The sequence below is a fragment of the Salvia splendens genome, chromosome 3 (genome assembly GCF_004379255.2).
Source record: "Salvia splendens isolate huo1 chromosome 3, SspV2, whole genome shotgun sequence".
Lineage (NCBI taxonomy): Eukaryota > Viridiplantae > Streptophyta > Magnoliopsida > Lamiales > Lamiaceae > Salvia > Salvia splendens.
Window position 1 is genome coordinate 1,238,361 of NC_056034.1, and position 18,644 is coordinate 1,257,004.

The window sequence follows — 18,644 nt, forward strand, 5'->3', positions numbered from 1 at the left end:
GGTACGAACTAAACCCTAATGGCAAGCCCAATAACAGTGACGGCGGCCCATCAGCCCAGAGCCCAAGAAAGAGTATCTGTTCGGCACCAAAGAGTTCGGCACGACCAAAGAGTTCGGACTCAGCCTACAGCTCGGTAAAAGCCGACCAGTCAAGCTCTCCTCTCAGATCGGCAAGAGCTGATCGGTAAAGTCCAGCAGTTCGGTCTCAGCATTCGACCGAACTAGGAGTTAGTGGACTCATGAAAGGCCTCCACGACCTCCGCTATACCCACGATCTATTTAGTGGTACGAAGCAGTTATTGAGCAGTTATTGCTCACCCACGATCTTGTTAGTGGGGCTGCAAACCACGACCTTAGTTCAATGTATAAATAGAACTTAGATCAGATAGAAAAGGGTTAAGCTCTCTAGAGATAAAATACCATATAGCAAGTCTGTGTTGTAAGCTGTAATCCCAGATCAAGCAATACAATCTTGCCCTCCCTTCTTCCCGTGGACGTAGATTTACTTCAGTAAATCGAACCACGTAAATTCTTTGTGTCGTAATCTTCATTCTCTACTAGCATTTACTAACATCAGAAATTCGCGGATCCATCACTGGCGCCGTCTGTGGGAAACAGAGAACAAAATTTGTGATAAAGCGAATTTTTGATCCATTTTTTCCACCCAAAAAATGCATACCAGATCGCAGAGTACCCGTATTCCTGCCCGTGAGAACCAGGAGGAAGCCAATCCATCCCATAGGTCTGGAAAACAGCCTAGGGATAAATCCACCACCAGTTCTCATGGCGAAGGAACAAGCCGCTCCAAAAATCGTCCCACTGAGTCTTCCCAGCAGCCCGATTTGAATGAGGCTGTCAAGCAGTTTTTGGCTGAAAAGCAGGAGGAATTCTTAACCTTCCTGCAAAAAAGCCAAAAGCAGCCGGAGACGAAAACGGCGGATTCTCCTTCTCCCTCCGCACAAGAAAGTCACTACCGCAGTAGTGTCGCATCTCCCAGGAGAAAGAATCCCCGTCCCCAACATGTTCCAGTTCCTCCTCGGTACCGGAATCACAGGAGAACTCAATCTCCTCCATACCGACGAGATATCGGATTCGCCGTGTACGGAGCACTGAAGACTCCGTTCTCGGACGACATCACCCGAACTCCCCTACCACAGAACTACCGAACTCCGTCGATGACTTACGACGGGCTCGTGGACCCTCACGATTTCTTGGGGCGCTATCAATATAACATGGCGAACCAGGGTCTCAACGAGGTCCACATGTGCAAGCTGTTTCCCGAGCTGCTCATCGGGAACGCGAGAAGGTGGTTCGATAGCCTCCCCCAGGGCAGCATCAGATCTTACCGAGATCTAATGGATGCCTTCCACAGGAGGTTCTTTCAGAAAGCGGAAGCCCGAATCACTTCGGCTCAGCTGCTTTCCATTCGTCAAGGTCGCGACGAAAAAATCAGCGACTTTATGACAAGATTCCACAAGGAATGCCTGCAAGTAGACGATCTCAACGATCTGCTTGTCATCTCGGCATTCCAAAATGGAATCCTGCCCGGAGCTCTCTACAGGAAGCTCGTTGAGTGCGGTCCGCAGACAGCTCAGGAAATGTGGGACATTGCGGACCAGTACTCCCGGGCCGATGAGGCAGACCGTCGCAAACGGTCGTTAGACAGCTCATCGACTCGAGGAGACAGAAGGAAGCCCGATCATAGCGATCAGGGGCATCCTCGCCGGACTCCATTTGAAAGAATTCAAAGGGCTCCGGTGCAAGACAGATTGGGACCTCGTCTCAATCCCGAGAAGCCGCCCGCTCAGTTCGTACCGCTGAACAAGCCGAGAGCGGAAATTTTCGAACTGCACTCTGACCTATTCGAAAAGCCCAAGCGGATGACGAAATCAGCCGCGCGCCGACCACAGGATAGCTACTGCTCCTACCATCAAGACCACGGTCACGATACTGAGGAGTGCAGAAACTTGGCTGCAGGTATCGATGTTCTTGTGAAGGCAGGGACATTGAAAAAATACCGAAGCAAGCAGCCAAAGAAGAATAAAAAGCAGAGTGGTGCGAACTGCGCTCCTCAGGATCCGAAAAGGCAGCCGGATCCCGAAGACGATGACGAGCCGCAATATGATGGAGTAATCCAGACTATTGACGCGCTCCCTGCCGGGAAGACCAAGTCGTCCCTAAAGTCAGAACGCAGAGGCTCCAATCGAGAGGAGCCAACGCATAAAAGGCTGAAGCAGGACGAAGTGATTACGTTCTCGGCTGCTGATCCCGTCCCGGCCATCTCTCCTCACCAAGACGCCATTGTCATCCAAGCCGGAGTGGCAAACAAACTGATCCACAGGGTGTTTGTGGATACAGGAGCGTCGGTTAGCATTCTTTTTAAAGAGTGCTTCGACAAACTAGAAGTGGACCCAGCTCGGCTCAGTCCGGCTCCGCTTCCCCTGAAGAGCTTCACCCAGGAGGACACCCGCCCTGAAGGTATTATCAGCCTTCCGATCACGGTGGGGAAAGCGCCTACTAGCTCCAGTACGATGATTGAGTTTTTCGTGGTGAAAGCTCGGTCCCCGTACAACGTCATCCTGGGAAGAGACTGGCTCAACACAGTTCGGGCCGTTTGCTCCACCTATCACCTCACCATCAAGATCCCTACTAAAGGAGGGATAGCGGTCATCCGAGGTGACCAAAAGAGAGCAAAGGAATGTCTGCAAATTGCGCTTAGAAGTGCCGAGCAGTCAGATCGGCACCACCAAGCATAGCAATCACAGCAGCCGGAGTCAGAGGCGATGACCGAAGTCATACCGGAGCCGAACTCGATGACAGTTCAGCTGTACGAAGACGATCCATCCAGAACGGTTAAGATCGGCTTCGCGGGAACGCCCCTACTTCGGGAAAAAACCATCCAGCTCCTCAAGGAGTATAAAGACGTCTTTGCATGGTCTCCGTTGGACATGACCGGAGTGCCCCCCGAGGTAATCACTCATCGGTTAAATATTGATCCTTCAGTCCGGCCGATAAAACAGAAGCAAAGACTCTTTGCGGCAGAACGAAGTCAAGTCATCCATGACGAAGTCCGTCAATTATTGAAGGCGGATGTGTTATTCGAAGTGAAGTATCCTTCGTGGGTGGCCAATCCTGTCATGATCAAGAAAAAGGAAGGAGGATGGCGGATGTGCATAGATTTCACCGATCTAAATAAGCACTGTCCCAAAGATTGCTATCCCCTTCCGAACATAGATAAAAAAGTAGAAGCTTTGATAGGCTTTGAAATTTTTTGTTTTCTTGATCTGTACAAAGGATACCATCAAGTTTTAATGGATGAGATTGACGCTTCAAAAACGGCCTTCATTACTGATTTCGGCATTTTCGCTTATAAAAAGATGCCATTCGGTTTAAAGAATGCCGGAGCCACTTATCAAAGGATGGTAGACAAGCTTTTTCGGCACCTGATTGGAAAGGAGGTCGAAGTGTATGTTGACGATATAGTCGTCAAAAGCAAAAGCACTTCGGAGTACGAGCACAACCTCAAGTCCACTCTCAACGTGCTCAAGAAAGCCAACCTCAAACTTAATCCCCAAAAGTGTACCTTTTTGGTAGATTCGGGAAAGTTTCTGGGTTGTTGGGTTTCAAAGGACGGACTCAAGGCAAACCCCTCAAAAGTTCAAATCGTTCAGAACATGGCAATGCCGAAGTCCATACATGACGTGCAAAGGCTAACCGGATGTCTAGCCGCACTGAATCGATTCCTTTCCCAAGCAGCCGAAAAGCAACTGCCGTTCTTCAAGGTGTTGAAAAAGGCACCAAAGTTCGAGTGGGGAGCCGAGCAGAAAAAGGCCTTTGACGAGCTCAAAAGTTATCTAGCCGAGCTTCCTATTCTCTCTGCTCCAACCGAAGCCGAAGTAATATTCTTATACTCAGCGGCATCGGATCAAACCATCAGCGCGGTGCTTGTACGAGAAGAAGGCCTAAAGCAGTTTCCCATCTATTTTACAAGCCGAGCATTAAGAGGTCCAGAAACCAGGTATCAACCACTGGAAAAGATTGCTCTGGCATTAGTAAATGCAGCAAGGAGACTGCGGCCATACTTCTATGCTCACAAGGTATACGTCTTAACTGATCTGCCACTTCGGCAAGTGTTGACCAAACCAGAAGCATCAGGCAGAATCGCCAAGTGGGCTATAGAGTTGGGAGAGCACACAATTGAATATCTACCTCGGAAAGCCATCAAGGGACAAGCCTTGGCAGATTTTCTTGCGGAAGCAAAGTTCGATCAAGCAATTCCTGTTATTGCCGAACAGAAGAATTCTGCCAATGCCGAACTAGCACAGCCCTTGGAATCCGAAGTAGAGCCGCCGGACTGCTGGAGCGGATTCGTAGATGGAGCTTCAAACAAGATGGGAAGTGGAGCTGGTATTCTACTTGTCGCTCCCGACGGACACGAGGTAACCTACTCACTTCGGTTCCTATTCCCCACTACTAATAATGAAGCCGAGTACGAAGCCCTCCTGGCCGGACTCCAGTTAGCGCAAAGTCTGCTCGTCAAATCTCTCAAAGTCCATTGTGATTCACAAGTCATAGTAAATCACATGTTGGGTACAAGTGAAGCTCGTGACGAGAGAATGAAGAAGTATTTGGACAAAGCGCGAAGCATCAGCCGAAGTTTCTCCTATTTTCGGATAATCCGCATTCCTAGAGCGGAAAATAGCCGAGCAGATACCTTAAGTAAGTTGGCCTCAGATCCGAGCTCAAAGGCGGAAGAATTAATGCATCGAAGCATTGATGAAGCCGAGGTACATTCAGTATCCAGCTCGCCGAACTGGATGACGCCGATCTTGCAGTATCTGGATCAAGGACAATTGCCCGAGGATAAGAGAGAAGCTCGGAAGATCACGTGCCGAGCACTTCGGTACGAACTTCATGAAGGAGTCCTCTTTAGAAAGTCTTACCTCCAGCCGTTATTGCGGTGCGTAGGACCAGAAGAGACGGACTACATCCTCAGAGAAGTTCATGAAGGATCGTGCGGTAGCCACATCGGAGCCAGAGCTTTAGCTAAAAAAGTTCTGAGATGGGGATATTATTGGCCAACCATGGTACAAGAGGCAGTGCAGCTCGTCAAGAAGTGTACGAAGTGCCAAATTCATGCAAATGTCCCAAGGATGCCGCAGACCGATCTATACACTATGCAAAGCCCTTGGCCTTTCATGCAATGGGGCATAGACATAGTGGGACCACTTCCTCAAGCTCCTCGGCAAATGAAATTCCTTATCGTTGCCGTGGACTACTTCACGAAGTGGGTGGAGGCGGAACCATTAGCTACGATAACGAGCTCAAAGGCATTGGACTTCGTCTGGAAGAACATAGTGTGCCGATTTGGCATACCCCACATCCTCATCTCGGATAATGGGACTCAGTTCACCGACAAGACGTTCAAGAATTGGTGCCAAGAGCTGAACATTCAACAGCGGTTCACTTCGGTCTCCCATCCCCAAGCAAACGGACAAACGGAAGTAACGAACCGGATTCTGGTGAAAGGGTTAAAAGCTCGGTTAGAACAAGCCAAAGGACAATGGGTAGAAAATCTCCCTCAAGTCCTATGGTCCTACCGAACTACACCCAAAACCTCCAATGGTGAAACTCCGTATAGTCTGGTGTATGGCACTGAAGCCGTAATTCCGGTGGAGATCGGCGTACCCAGTCCCCGAACTCTAAATTTCTCCTCAGAAATGAATGACGACGGACTGAGAGCAGAACTAGATCTCGCCGAAGAAAGAAGAGAATTGGCGTGCATAAAAGCAGCCAAGTATAAGGAGCAAGTAGCCCGGTATTATAACCAAAGGGTGAAAAAGCTTCAATTTCAAGTGGGAGATCTCGTCTTGAGAAACAACGAAGTAAGCCGAGCAGAAAAGCTGGGCAAACTCGAACCCACATGGGAGGGTCCATATAGGGTGTCAGAAGTCCTCGGCAAAGGGTCTTATAAATTGACTCACATGTCAGGAGAACAAGTACCCCGAACATGGCACGTCTCCAACCTCAAGAAGTTCCACTTGTAAGAGACAAAAGTCCGGTCAGTCCGTCTCGTGTCTAGTTCGGTCATAGGGGTATATGTTTTTATTTGTTTGTTTCTTACTTGTACCTTTTACTTGTCGTTTTATAAAAAGTTTAAAGTTTTTTTCTTTCATCTTTTTCATTTTTTCTCTATGTGTTTTGTCTCTATGTGCTTGTCGTCTCTTACAAATGGTACTAAGGTATATCGTTCTTTAAAGACTGATCCCCTTTTTAGATCGATTATTAAAGACTATTGTGAGTCCAAGCTTCTAAGGAGGATATAAGACCACAATTCAGCTTAACAAGCAGTCCGTCTGAAACGAACTGCAATAAGCCAACGATTGTGAGTCCAAGCTTCCAAGGAGGATACAAGACCGCAATTCAGCTTAACAAGCACTTCGTCTGAAACGAACTGCAATAAGCCAACGATTGTGAGTCCAAGCTTCTCAGGAAGATACAAGACCACAATTCGGCTTAAGAAATAAGCACTTCGTCTGAAACGAACTGCAATAAGGGAAAGTCCGATCCACGCGATAAACCTCGCCGAATTAGGACGACCAAGTTCGGTCAAAGAAGTTTACCTCATAAGACCGGGGACGACCATGTCTAGTCAAAGAGGTTTACTGCATAAGACCACTTCGGTTAACTGGGAAAGTCCGATCCACGCGATAAAACTCGCCGAATTAGGACAAGGGAAAGTTCGATCCCGGCGACAAAAATCGCCAAATTAGAACACAAACCAAGTCCGGTCAAAGATGTTTATTTCATCAGACCAAAGACGAGTCCGGTCAAAGATGTTAATTTCATCAGACCAAAGACGAGTCCGGTCAAAGATGTTTATTTCATCAGACCAAAGACGAGTCCGGTCAAAGATGTTTATTTCATCAGACCAAAGACGAGTCCGGTCAAAGATGTTTATTTCATCAGACCAAAGACGAGTCCGGTCAAAGATGTTTATTTCATCAGACCAAAGACGAGTCCGGTCAAAGAAGTTTACTTCATAAGACCGAGGACAAGTACGATGAAATTTTTTCGCTAAGCTGTAAATACAGTGTTAGAAGCGAAAACAAAATTTCATTTTTCAAATCTTGTTCGGCATACAACTCCGCTACCCTACAAAATGGCGTTACGCTATTACAAAGGACTATTCTACTGTCCAGGGTTGCTGAAGTTAAGCCACCTATCTGCAAAATCCTCTGGAAGCCGAGTTCGGTTGTTCCGAGCAGATGAAGAATAAGCAGGTCGACGAGATGCTATCCTCGACCCAACGCCTCTTCCCCGAGCCCGAGAAGTCCTAACACCTCGGCGATGAAGAGTCTCTGCAATAAGCATCTGCTGATCTTGCTCGCTCATAGTCACAACTCCTCGGCGAATTTCAGTCCGTCCCTGTCTTGACGATTCCGGTTGCTCCTGAGCCCGTTCTCGTCTTGACGCTTCCGGCTGTTCCGGAGTTCGTTGTTGACTGGGAGTAGGATTTTGAACAAGGGAACCAGAGGTTTGATCTGGAGTGCGAGCATCTGTTGCCACGATATGCCGAAGGAATCTTTCTATGGAGGGGCGCCGAGAAAGAACAATGTTGTACCGAGAAGCCCAGCGCCGCAATGATTTCACAACTTGTTGGCAAGCCGAGCTCTCCAGCGCATTGTTCCTCCGGAGTACATGATATTCCTCCCACAGTTCGTCAACTCGACTCTGAACATCTGATATGGTCACTCCCCCGCGCACACGGATGTAATCCTCGTACGCAGTCCTCTCAGCAATGGTCGTATTCAGCTCGGCCTCCAGATCCTTCTTATCGGACTCTAAGTCCTTATTATCGGCCTCCAGCTTCACTAAACGAGCCAGAAGCTCGTCATTCTTCGTCTGATCGGCTATAGCTCTTTTCTCAGCTTCGTCTAAAGCCGAAGAGTACAGCCGTTTCCAGTGAAGTATCTCCATCTCCTTGAGTACAAAGCAGCTATATTAGTTCGGCAGCTGTACCGAGCAGATAGTAAAATACAACAGGAATAAAGGCGAGTACGAAAAGCTATACGAAGACAAGTGTGGAGAATTTTTCATTCACAAGGAAAATTTTTACACTAGGAGGGCTTCAAGGCCATTTTACAAGGAAGAAACTAGACTAAGAGAAGGGAGACGAAATCATACTCCGCCAGCTTCGTCTCCGGCTCCTCGGTGAGGTTCAGCTTCCTTCTCCTGAGCTACCTCAGCCTCGGCCTCGCATCCTGCCGGCCTCGCCTCCGCCTCCTGATCGGCTTCCTTCTCCGGATGCCCGGCCCGCTCGACTTCGGCCTCCAGCTCCAGCGACTCGGCCTCACCCTCTCCGTTGTAAGTCGAAGCGGGTGAAACGGGTCCCACGGAGGCAAAGATAGCCTCCAGGTTCTCGTCCCGATCAGCTCGACAACTCCGGACTCGGTCTGCAGAAAGCAGGACCGAGGATGAAGCGAGCTCCTCAAGGAGCGGCAGATTCTGAAGCCGAGCTGCTATCTCACGGCTGTACAGAGGCAGCACGACGTCGGCCCCCTGCTCGCCCTTATCGGTAATTAGCCTTACCAGACTACCGACAAAGGCCGAGAACTGGCTGCTCAAAAAGAGTTTCTCCGTGTAAACACGGAGAGCCTCCCCCTGGGCAGCCACGGCGGCAGCCTCCTTCTGAGCCTCCCGGTGCTTCGTCTGCTCTTGCAGGATGATGAGCTGGTTTTTGGCTGACCGGGCTTCATCCTGAGCCGAGATCCTAGCAGCTCGGGCCCTCTCAAATTTGGCCTCAGCCTGTTCGGCCAGACTACGAGCAAGATGCAACTTCTTCTGCATCTCCTCGTAGTCGTGGGATGCTTTGGAGAGCTCCACGGAGACGAGCTTGGCTCTCTGAAGATGAACAAGGAAAAAACTCAACAGAATGGCCATCAAAAAATGTGGAAAAGAAGCCAAGTCAGAAAGCTTACCTCCACAAAATTTGTCGGCCATTGAAAAGGCTCAGGGACGTGTTCCGGGATGTCTGCAACCACCTCGGAGATGACCAGGTCTTTCCCCGGCACTCTTGGGGACTCATGAAATTTCCCCTTCCCTTTAGCCGAACACTGCTCCGGCTCTTTCGGATCCGAAGAAGAGGTTTTTTGCCTCTTCGGATTCTTCTCGGCTTCAGACGCCGAGCGAGGGGCTCTCTGCCTCTCCGGCTCCACAAGCTCGGAGGACTTTCGGATAGCCTTATTCAACATGTACACTGCCAAAAAGCAAGAAAGCCAGGTTAGTTTTCTTCGTTAAAGCAGTAGAGCATAAAGATAAAGAGAAATCCTCACCCTCGGCCTCTTCGTCCGAAGACGAGATGTCGAACACGACGTCGCCCTTGACGAGCTCAGACTCCGTGTATTGTTTCCTAACTATGGGAATCTTGTTGAGCTCGCCATCGAGCTCGTCCAACGGTTCAGGCCGAGGATGACGGATAACGGACTTCGGCCCTCTCCAGGGAAAACTAGGAGCCGCGGTCCTATCATAATAGAAGAAGCGGTTTTGCCACTTCGGCCACTTCGTTTTACAAAAGGCCCTAAAGGGCTGTACAGGGATCAAGTAAAACCAAGACCCCTTCCTCTTAAATTGAAAGAATTTAAGGATCGCCTTCAAAGACAAATCCCTTCCTAACCTACGGAGTTCGGCAGCGAAGGCCGACAAGTGCCTCCAAGAGTTCGGAGTCACCTGGCCTAAAGGAAGCTGAAAAAAATCTAGTAAATCTATAAAGGCAGAAGGGAGGGGGAAACGAAGCCCGCATTCTAAGCAGGCCTCGTACACGGTGGCGTAACCCTCCGGCGGGGAGTCAGCCCTATGATCACCGTCAGGTACCACCGCCCTCCCCCCAGGAAAAAAGTATTTTTCGGGTAGGGATACCACAGTATCCTTACTCAAAATACTATGGAAATACTCTACGGTCTTCTCCCCGGACTCTTTCCGGCCAGAAGACCCCTTACCGCCTCTCCTACCGCTACCCGACTCCGAAGAAGAAGAAGAAGACATTTTTCTTACTTTTTGAAGGTGAAGAAAGTCTGAAGAAGCTCTTGAAAGCGGAAGAAAATTTCTCGAGAAAGAGAGAGTATAGAAGACGCAACAGCAAAGGTGTTCAAATGAGGAAGAAAGAGCATATTTATCAGATTCGGGAAAGATTTCGAGATCGTTGCGCTGTTTCGAATCCCACCTTTTCAGGATTCAACGGCCGGATTTTACTGTCGCATTTAATGCAGGCACGCGCAAGGCACGTCCCCTGACGTCAGCCTCCCCCTTACCATTATCCAGAATGCCGAAGTGACTCACCTCGCCGAAGTGATTCACTTCGCTTTTCGGGGGGGGTAGTGATGGGGTACGAACTAAACCCTAATGGCAAGCCCAATAACAGTGACGGCGGCCCATCAGCCCAGAGCCCAAGAAAGAGTATCTGTTCGGCACCAAAGAGTTCGGCACGACCAAAGAGTTCGGACTCAGCCTACAGCTCGGTAAAAGCCGACCAGTCAAGCTCTCCTCTCAGATCGGCAAGAGCTGATCGGTAAAGTCCAGCAGTTCGGTCTCAGCATTCGACCGAACTAGGAGTTAGTGGACTCATGAAAGGCCTCCACGACCTCCGCTATACCCACGATCTATTTAGTGGTATGATGGAGTACGTACTAAACAAGCCCATCAGCCTAAAGCCCAAGAAAGAGTATCAGTCCGGCATGACTAAAGAGTTCAGTTCGGCACAACCAAAGAGTTCGGCCCCAGCCTACAGCTCGGTAAAAGCCAACCAATCAAACTCTGCTCTCAGGTCGGCATCAAGCTCTACTCTCAGATCGGCAAAAGCTACTCGGCAATAATTCAGCAGTTCGGTCTCAGTATTCGACCGAACTGGGAGATAGCGGACTCATGCATGACCTCCACGACATCCACGACATAATTACTGATGATGTAAGCCACTGCCTAGTTAGTGGCCACGCAGGATCTCATGACCTCCACGACATCCACGACATAATTACTGATGATGTAAGCCACTGCCTAGTTAGTGGCCATGCAGGATCTCATGACCTCCATGACCTCCACGACTTAGGGTGGTGATGCAAGCCACAATCTCAGTTCAATATATAAATAGAACTTAAATCTGACAGAAGAGGCTCTCTCACTCTTTCGTTCTCTAGAGACAGAATAGATTATATAGCAAGTGTGTATTGTAAGCTGTAATCCCAGATCAAGCAATACAACTCTGCCCTCTTTTCTTCCCGTGGACGTAGATTTACTTCAGTAAATCGAACCACGTAAATTCATTGTGTCGTGATCTTTATTCTCTACCAGCATTTACAAACATCAGAAATTCGCGGCTTCATCACTGGCGCCGTCTGTGGGAAACAGAGAACCAAATCTGTGATAAAGCGAATTTTTGACCCTTTTTTCCACCACAAAAAAAAAAAAAAAAAAATGCATGCCAGATCACATAACTCCCGTGCCTCCGTCCGTGATGACCATGAGGAAGCTAATCCAGCAGCCCATAGGCCTGGAAAGCAGCCTCGTGAGAAGTCTGTCTCCAGTTCTCACGGTGAAGGAACAAGCCGCTCAAAAGGTCCACACACCGAGTCTTCCCAGCAGCCTGATTTGAATGAGGCTGTCAAGCTGTTCTTGGCTGAGAAGCAGGAGGAGTTCTTAGCCTTCCTGCAAAAGAGCCAACAGCCGAAGACGAAAACGGTAGATTCTCCTTCCTCATCCAGACATGAAAGTCACTACCGCAGTAGTGCCGTGTCTTCCAGGAAGAAGAATCCTCAACCCCGACATGTTCCTGTTTCTCCTCGGCACCGGAATCACAGGAGAACTCCTTCTCCTCCGTACCGAAGAGATGTCGGGTTCGCCATGTACGGAGCATTAAAGACTCCGTTCTCGGACGATATCATCCGAACTCCTTTGCCGCGGAACTACCGGACACCGTCAATGACTTATGACGGGCTAGTGGATCCTCATGACTTCTTGGGATGCTATCAATATAATATGGCGAACCAGGGTCTCAATGAGGTCCATATGTGCAAGCTGTTCCCCGAGCTGCTCATCGGGAACGCCAGAAGGTGGTTCGACAGCCTTCCTCAAGACAGCATTCGATCCTACCGAGATCTAATGGATGCTTTCCATAGGAGGTTCTTTCAGAAAGCGGAAGCCCGAATTACCTCGGCTCAGCTGCTTTCTATACGTCAAGGTCGCGACGAAAAGATCAGCGACTTCCTGACGAGATTCCATAAGGAATGCCTACAAGTAGATAATCTCAATGATCTACTTGTCATTTCGGCATTCCAAAATGGAATCCTGCCCGGAGCTCTCTACAGAAAGCTCGTGGAGTGCGGCCCGCAAACAGCTCAAGAAATGTGGGACATTGCGGACCAGTTTTCCCGTGCGGATGAGGCAGACCGTCGAAAACGGTCTTTAGACAGCTCATCCCAAGAAGAGAAAAAGAAGCCCGATCAAAGCGGCCAGGTGCTTCCTCGCCGAACTCCTTTTGAAAGAATTCAAAGGGCACCGGTACAAGGCAGATTGGGGCCACGGCTCAATCCTGAGAAGCCGCCCGCTCAGTTCGTACCATTAAACAAGTCAAGAACGGAAATTTTCGAACTACATTCCGATATGTTCGAAAAACCAAAGCGGATGACGAAATCAGCCGCGCGGCGACCTCAGGATCAATATTGCTCCTTCCATCAAGCCCACGGTCATGATACCGAGGAGTGCCGAAATTTGGCTGCAGGTATTGATGTTCTTGTGAAAACAGGAACGTTAAAAAAATACCAAAGCAAGCAGCCGAAAAAGAACAAAAAGCAGAGAGGTGCGAACTGCAATCCTCAGGATCCGAAAAGGCATGAAGATCCCGAAGACGACGACGAGCCGCAATATGATGGAGTAATCCAGACTATTGATGCTCTCCCTGCCGGGAAGACTAAGTCGTCCCTAAAAGCAGAACGCAGAGGTTCCAATCAAGAGGAGCCGACACATAAAAGGCTGAAGAAAGACGAAGTGATTACATTTTCAGATGCCGATCCCGTCCCAGCCATCTCTCCTCACCAAGACGCTATTGTCATTCAAGCCGGAGTGGCAAACAAACTGATCCACAGAGTATTTGTGGATACAGGAGCGTCAGTCAGCGTTCTTTTTAAAGAATGTTTTGATAAAATGGAAGTGGATCCAGCTCGGCTCAGTCCGGCTCCACTTCCTCTGAAAAGTTTCGCCCAGGAGGACACCCGCCCTGAAGGTATTATCAGCCTTCCGATCACGGTGGGAAAAGCGCCTACAAGCTCCAATACGATGATCGAGTTCTTTGTGGTAAAAGCTCGGTCCCCGTACAACATCATCCTGGGGAGAGACTGGCTCAACACAGTTCGGGCCGTTTGCTCTACTTATCACCTCACCATCAAGATCCCCACTAAAGGTGGGATAGCGGTCATCCGAGGTGATCAAAAGAGAGCAAAAGAATGTCTGCAGATTGCGCTTAAAAGTGCCGAGCAATCAGTTCGGCACCATCAAGCATAGCAATCACAGCAACCGGAGTCAGAGGCAAGCGAGATGACCGAAGTCACTTCAGAGCCGAACTCAATGACCGTTCGGTTATACGAAGACGATCCATCCAGAACGGTCAAGATCGGCTTCGCAGGAACGCCTCTACTCCGAGAAAAGACCATTCAGCTCCTCAAGGAGTACAAAGATGTCTTTGCATGGTCTTCGTTGGACATGACCGGAGTGCCCCCCGAGGTAATCACTCATCGGTTAAATATTGATCCTTCAATCCGGCCAGTAAAACAGAAGCAAAGACTCTTTGCGGCAGAAAGAAGCCAAGTCATCCATGACGAAGTCCGCCAATTACTAAAAGCGGATGTACTATTCGAGGTGAAATATCCTTCTTGGGTGGCCAATCCTGTGATGATCAAGAAAAAAGAAGGAGGATGGCGGATGTGCATAGATTTTACCGATCTAAACAAGCACTGTCCTAAAGATTGCTATCCCCTTCCGAATATAGATAAAAAAGTAGAAGCTTTGATCGGCTTCGAAATTTTCTGTTTTCTTGATTTATACAAAGGATATCACCAAGTGTTGATGGATGAGAGTGACGCTCCGAAAACAGCTTTCATTACCGATTTCGGCATTTTCGCTTATAAAAAGATGCCATTCGGTTTAAAGAATGCCGGAGCCACTTATCAAAGGATGGTAGACAAGCTTTTTCGGCACCTAATCGGAAAACAGGTTGAAGTGTATGTCGACGACATAGTTGTCAAAAGCAAAAGCACTTCGGAGTACGAAGACAACCTCAAATCCACTCTCGACGTGCTCCGAAAAGCCAACCTCAAACTCAACCCCCAAAAATGTACCTTTTTGGTAGATTCGGGAAAATTTCTGGGTTGTTGGGTTTCAAAGGACGGACTCAAGGCAAACCCTTCAAAAGTTCAAGTTATTCAGAACATGGCGATGCCGAAGTCCATACACGATGTGCAAAGACTAACTGGATGTCTAGCCGCATTGAATAGATTCCTTTCCCAAGCAGCCGAAAAGCAACTGCCGTTCTTCAAAGTGTTAAAAAAGGCACCAAAGTTTGAGTGGGGAGCCGAGCAGAAAAAGGCTTTTGACGAGCTCAAAAGTTATTTAGCCGAGCTTCCAATTCTCTCTGCTCCAACAGATGCCGAAGTGATTTTCTTATACTTAGCGGCATCCGATCAAACCATTAGTGCGGTGCTTGTACGAGAAGAAGGCCTAAAGCAGTTTCCCATCTACTTTACAAGCCGAGCATTAAGAGGTCCAGAAACAAGGTATCAACCTCTGGAAAAAATTGCTCTGGCATTAGTAAATGCAGCAAGGAGACTGCGGCCATACTTCTATGCTCACAAGGTATGCGTCTTAACCGATCTGCCTCTTCGGCAAGTTTTGACCAAGCCAGAAGCATCAGGCAGAATCGCCAAATGGGCCATAGAGCTGGGAGAACACTCAATCGAGTACCTACCTCGGAAAGCCATCAAGGGACAAGCCTTGGCAGATTTTCTTGCAGAGGCCAAGTTCGATCAAGCAATCCCTGTCATTGCCGAACAGAAAAATTCTGCCAATGCCGAACTAGCACAGCCCTTGGAATCCGAAGAAGAGCCGCCGGACTGCTGGAGCGGATTCGTAGATGGAGCTTCGAATAAAACGGGAAGTGGAGCTGGTATTCTGCTTATCGCTCCCGATGGACACGAGGTAACCTATTCACTTCGGTTCTCATTCCCAACCACTAATAACGAAGCCGAATACGAAGCCCTCCTTGCCGGACTCCAGCTAGCGCAAAGTCTATGTATCAAGTCTCTCAAAATCCATTGTGATTCACAAATCATAGTGAATCACATGTTGGGTACAAGTGAAGCCCGTGATGAGAGGATGAGGAAATATTTAGACAAAGCGCAAAGCATTAGCCGAAGTTTCTCTTATTTTCGGATAGTCCGCATTCCCAGAGCAGGAAACAGCCGAGCAGATACTTTAAGTAAGTTAGCCGCATGTCCAAGCTCAAAGGTGGAGGAATTGATGCATCGAAGCATTGACGAAGCTGAGGTACATTCAGTAACCAGCTCGCCGAACTGGATGACGCCGATCTTACAGTATCTAGATCAAGGACAATTGCCCGAGGATAAGAGAGAAGCTCGGAAGATCACGTGCCGAGCACTTCGGTACGAACTTCATGAAGGAGTCCTCTTTAGAAAGTCTTACCTCCAGCCGTTATTGCGGTGCGTAGGACCAGAAGAGACGGACTACATCCTCAGAGAAGTTCATGAAGGATCGTGCGGTAGCCACATCGGAGCTAGAGCTTTAGCTAAAAAAGTTCTAAGATGGGGATATTATTGGCCAACCTTGGTACAAGAAGCAGTGCAGCTCGTCAAGACATGCCCGAAGTGCCAAATCCATGCAAATATCCCAAGGATGCCGCAGACCGATCTATCCACTATGCAAAGCCCTTGGCCTTTTATGCAATGGGGTATAGACATAGTAGGACCACTACCACAAGCTCCTCGGCAAATGAAATTCCTTATCGTTGCCGTGGACTACTTTACGAAGTGGGTGGAAGCTGAACCATTAGCTACGATAACGAGCTCGAAGGCATTGGATTTCGTCTGGAAGAACATAGTGTGCCGATTCGGCATACCCCACATCCTCATCTCGGATAACGGGACTCAGTTCACCGACAAGACGTTCAAGAATTGGTGCCAAGAGCTGAATATTCAACAACGGTTCACTTCGGTCTCTCATCCACAAGCAAACGGACAAACGGAGGTAACAAATCGTATCCTGGTGAAAGGGTTAAAAGCTCGGTTAGAACAAGCCAAAGGACAATGGGTAGAAAATCTCCCTCAAGTCCTATGGTCCTACCGAACTACACCCACAACCTCCAACGGTGAAACTCCGTACAGTCTTGTGTACGGCACTGAAGCCGTGATTCCGGTGGAGATCGGCATACCCAGTCCCCGAACTCTAAATTTCTCGGCAGAAATGAATGACGACGGACTGAGAGCCGAGCTAGATCTTGCCGAAGAAAGAAGAGAATTGGCATGCATAAAAGCAGCCAAGTACAAGGAGCAAGTAGCCCGGTATTACAACCAAAGGGTGAAGAAGCTGCAATTTCAAGTGGGAGATCTCGTCTTGAGAAACAACGAAGTAAGCCGAGCAGAAAAGCTGGGCAAACTCGAACCCACATGGGAAGGTCCGTATCGGGTGTCAGAAGTCCTCGGCAAAGGGTCTTACAAATTGGCTCACATGTCAGGAGAACAGGTACCCCGAACATGGCACATTTCCAACCTCAAAAAGTTCCATTTGTAAGAGACAGTCCGGTCAGTCAGTCTTGAGTCCTGTTCGGTCAATGTGCTTTCTTTGGTTTGCTTGGTCTTTGTCTGTCTATGTGCGTTTTGTCTATGTGCGTTGTGTCTGTCTATGTGCGTGTCGTCTCTTACAAATGTTACTGAGGTATCTTGTTCTTCAAAGGCTGATCCCCTTTTTAGAACATATATAAGCTAACGATTGTGAAGTCAAAGCTTCTACAGAGGATACAAGACCACAATTCAGCTTAAACAAGCAGTTCGTCTGAAACGAGCTGCAAGCCAACGATTGTGAGTCAAAGCTTCTACAGAGGATACAAGACCACAATTCAGCTTAAGAAACAAGCGCTTCGTCTGAAACGAACTGCAACAAAAGTCCGATTCACGCGATAAAACTTGCCTGAATTAGGACAAAGGAAAGTCCGATCCACGCGATAAAACTCGCCGAATTAGGACAAGGGAAAGTCCGATCCCCAAATTAGGACAACGGAAAGTCCGATCCGAGCGATAAAACTCGCCAAATTAGGACACAAACCAAGTCCGGTCAAAGAAGAGTTCACTTCATAAGACCGAGGACAAACATCAACTTACCCCGTACCTTTATCCAGAATGCCGAAGTGATTCACTTCGCTTTTCGGGGGGGGTAGTGATGGAGTACGTACTAAACAAGCCCATCAGCCTAAAGCCCAAGAAAGAGTATCAGTCCGGCATGACTAAAGAGTTCGGCCCCAGCCTACAGCTCGGTAAAAGCCAACCAATCAAACTCTGCTCTCAGGTCGGCATCAAGCTCTACTCTCAGATCGGCAAAAGCTACTCGGCAATAATTCAGCAGTTCGGTCTCAGTATTCGACCGAACTGGGAGATAGCGGACTCATGCATGACCTCCACGACATCCACGACATAATTACTGATGATGTAAGCCACTGCCTAGTTAGTGGCCACGCAGGATCTCATGACCTCCACGACATCCACGACATAATTACTGATGATGTAAGCCACTGCCTAGTTAGTGGCCATGCAGGATCTCATGACCTCCATGACCTCCACGACTTAGGGTGGTGATGCAAGCCACAATCTCAGTTCAATATATAAATAGAACTTAAATCTGACAGAAGAGGCTCTCTCACTCTTTCGTTCTCTAGAGACAGAATAGATTATATAGCAAGTGTGTATTGTAAGCTGTAATCCCAGATCAAGCAATACAACTCTGCCCTCTTTTCTTCCCGTGGACGTAGATTTACTTCAGTAAATCGAACCACGTAAATTCATTGTGTCGTGATCTTTATTCTCTACCAGCATTTACAAACATCAGAAATTCGCGGCTTCATCATGGTACGAAGCAGTTATTGAGCAGTTATTGCTCACCCACGATCTTGTTAGTGGGGCTGCAAACCACGACCTTAGTTCAATGTATAAATAGAACTTAGATCAGATAGAAAAGGGTTAAGCTCTCTAGAGATAAAATACCATATAGCAAGTCTGTGTTGTAAGCTGTAATCCCAGATCAAGCAATACAATCTTGCCCTCCCTTCTTCCCGTGGACGTAGATTTACTTCAGTAAATCGAACCACGTAAATTCTTTGTGTCGTAATCTTCATTCTCTACTAGCATTTACTAACATCAGAAATTCGCGGATCCATCAAAGTCTTTAATCTAACTAGAAATATTTGGGAAGACCCACTATAAAATAGTTATAAATAATGATTTGTTTTGAATTTCCCTTAATTTCATCCTTTTAGGGATAATATTTATTTAGTGTAGAAATTTGTATTTAACAAAACTTTGGGGACTAATCTGAAAATA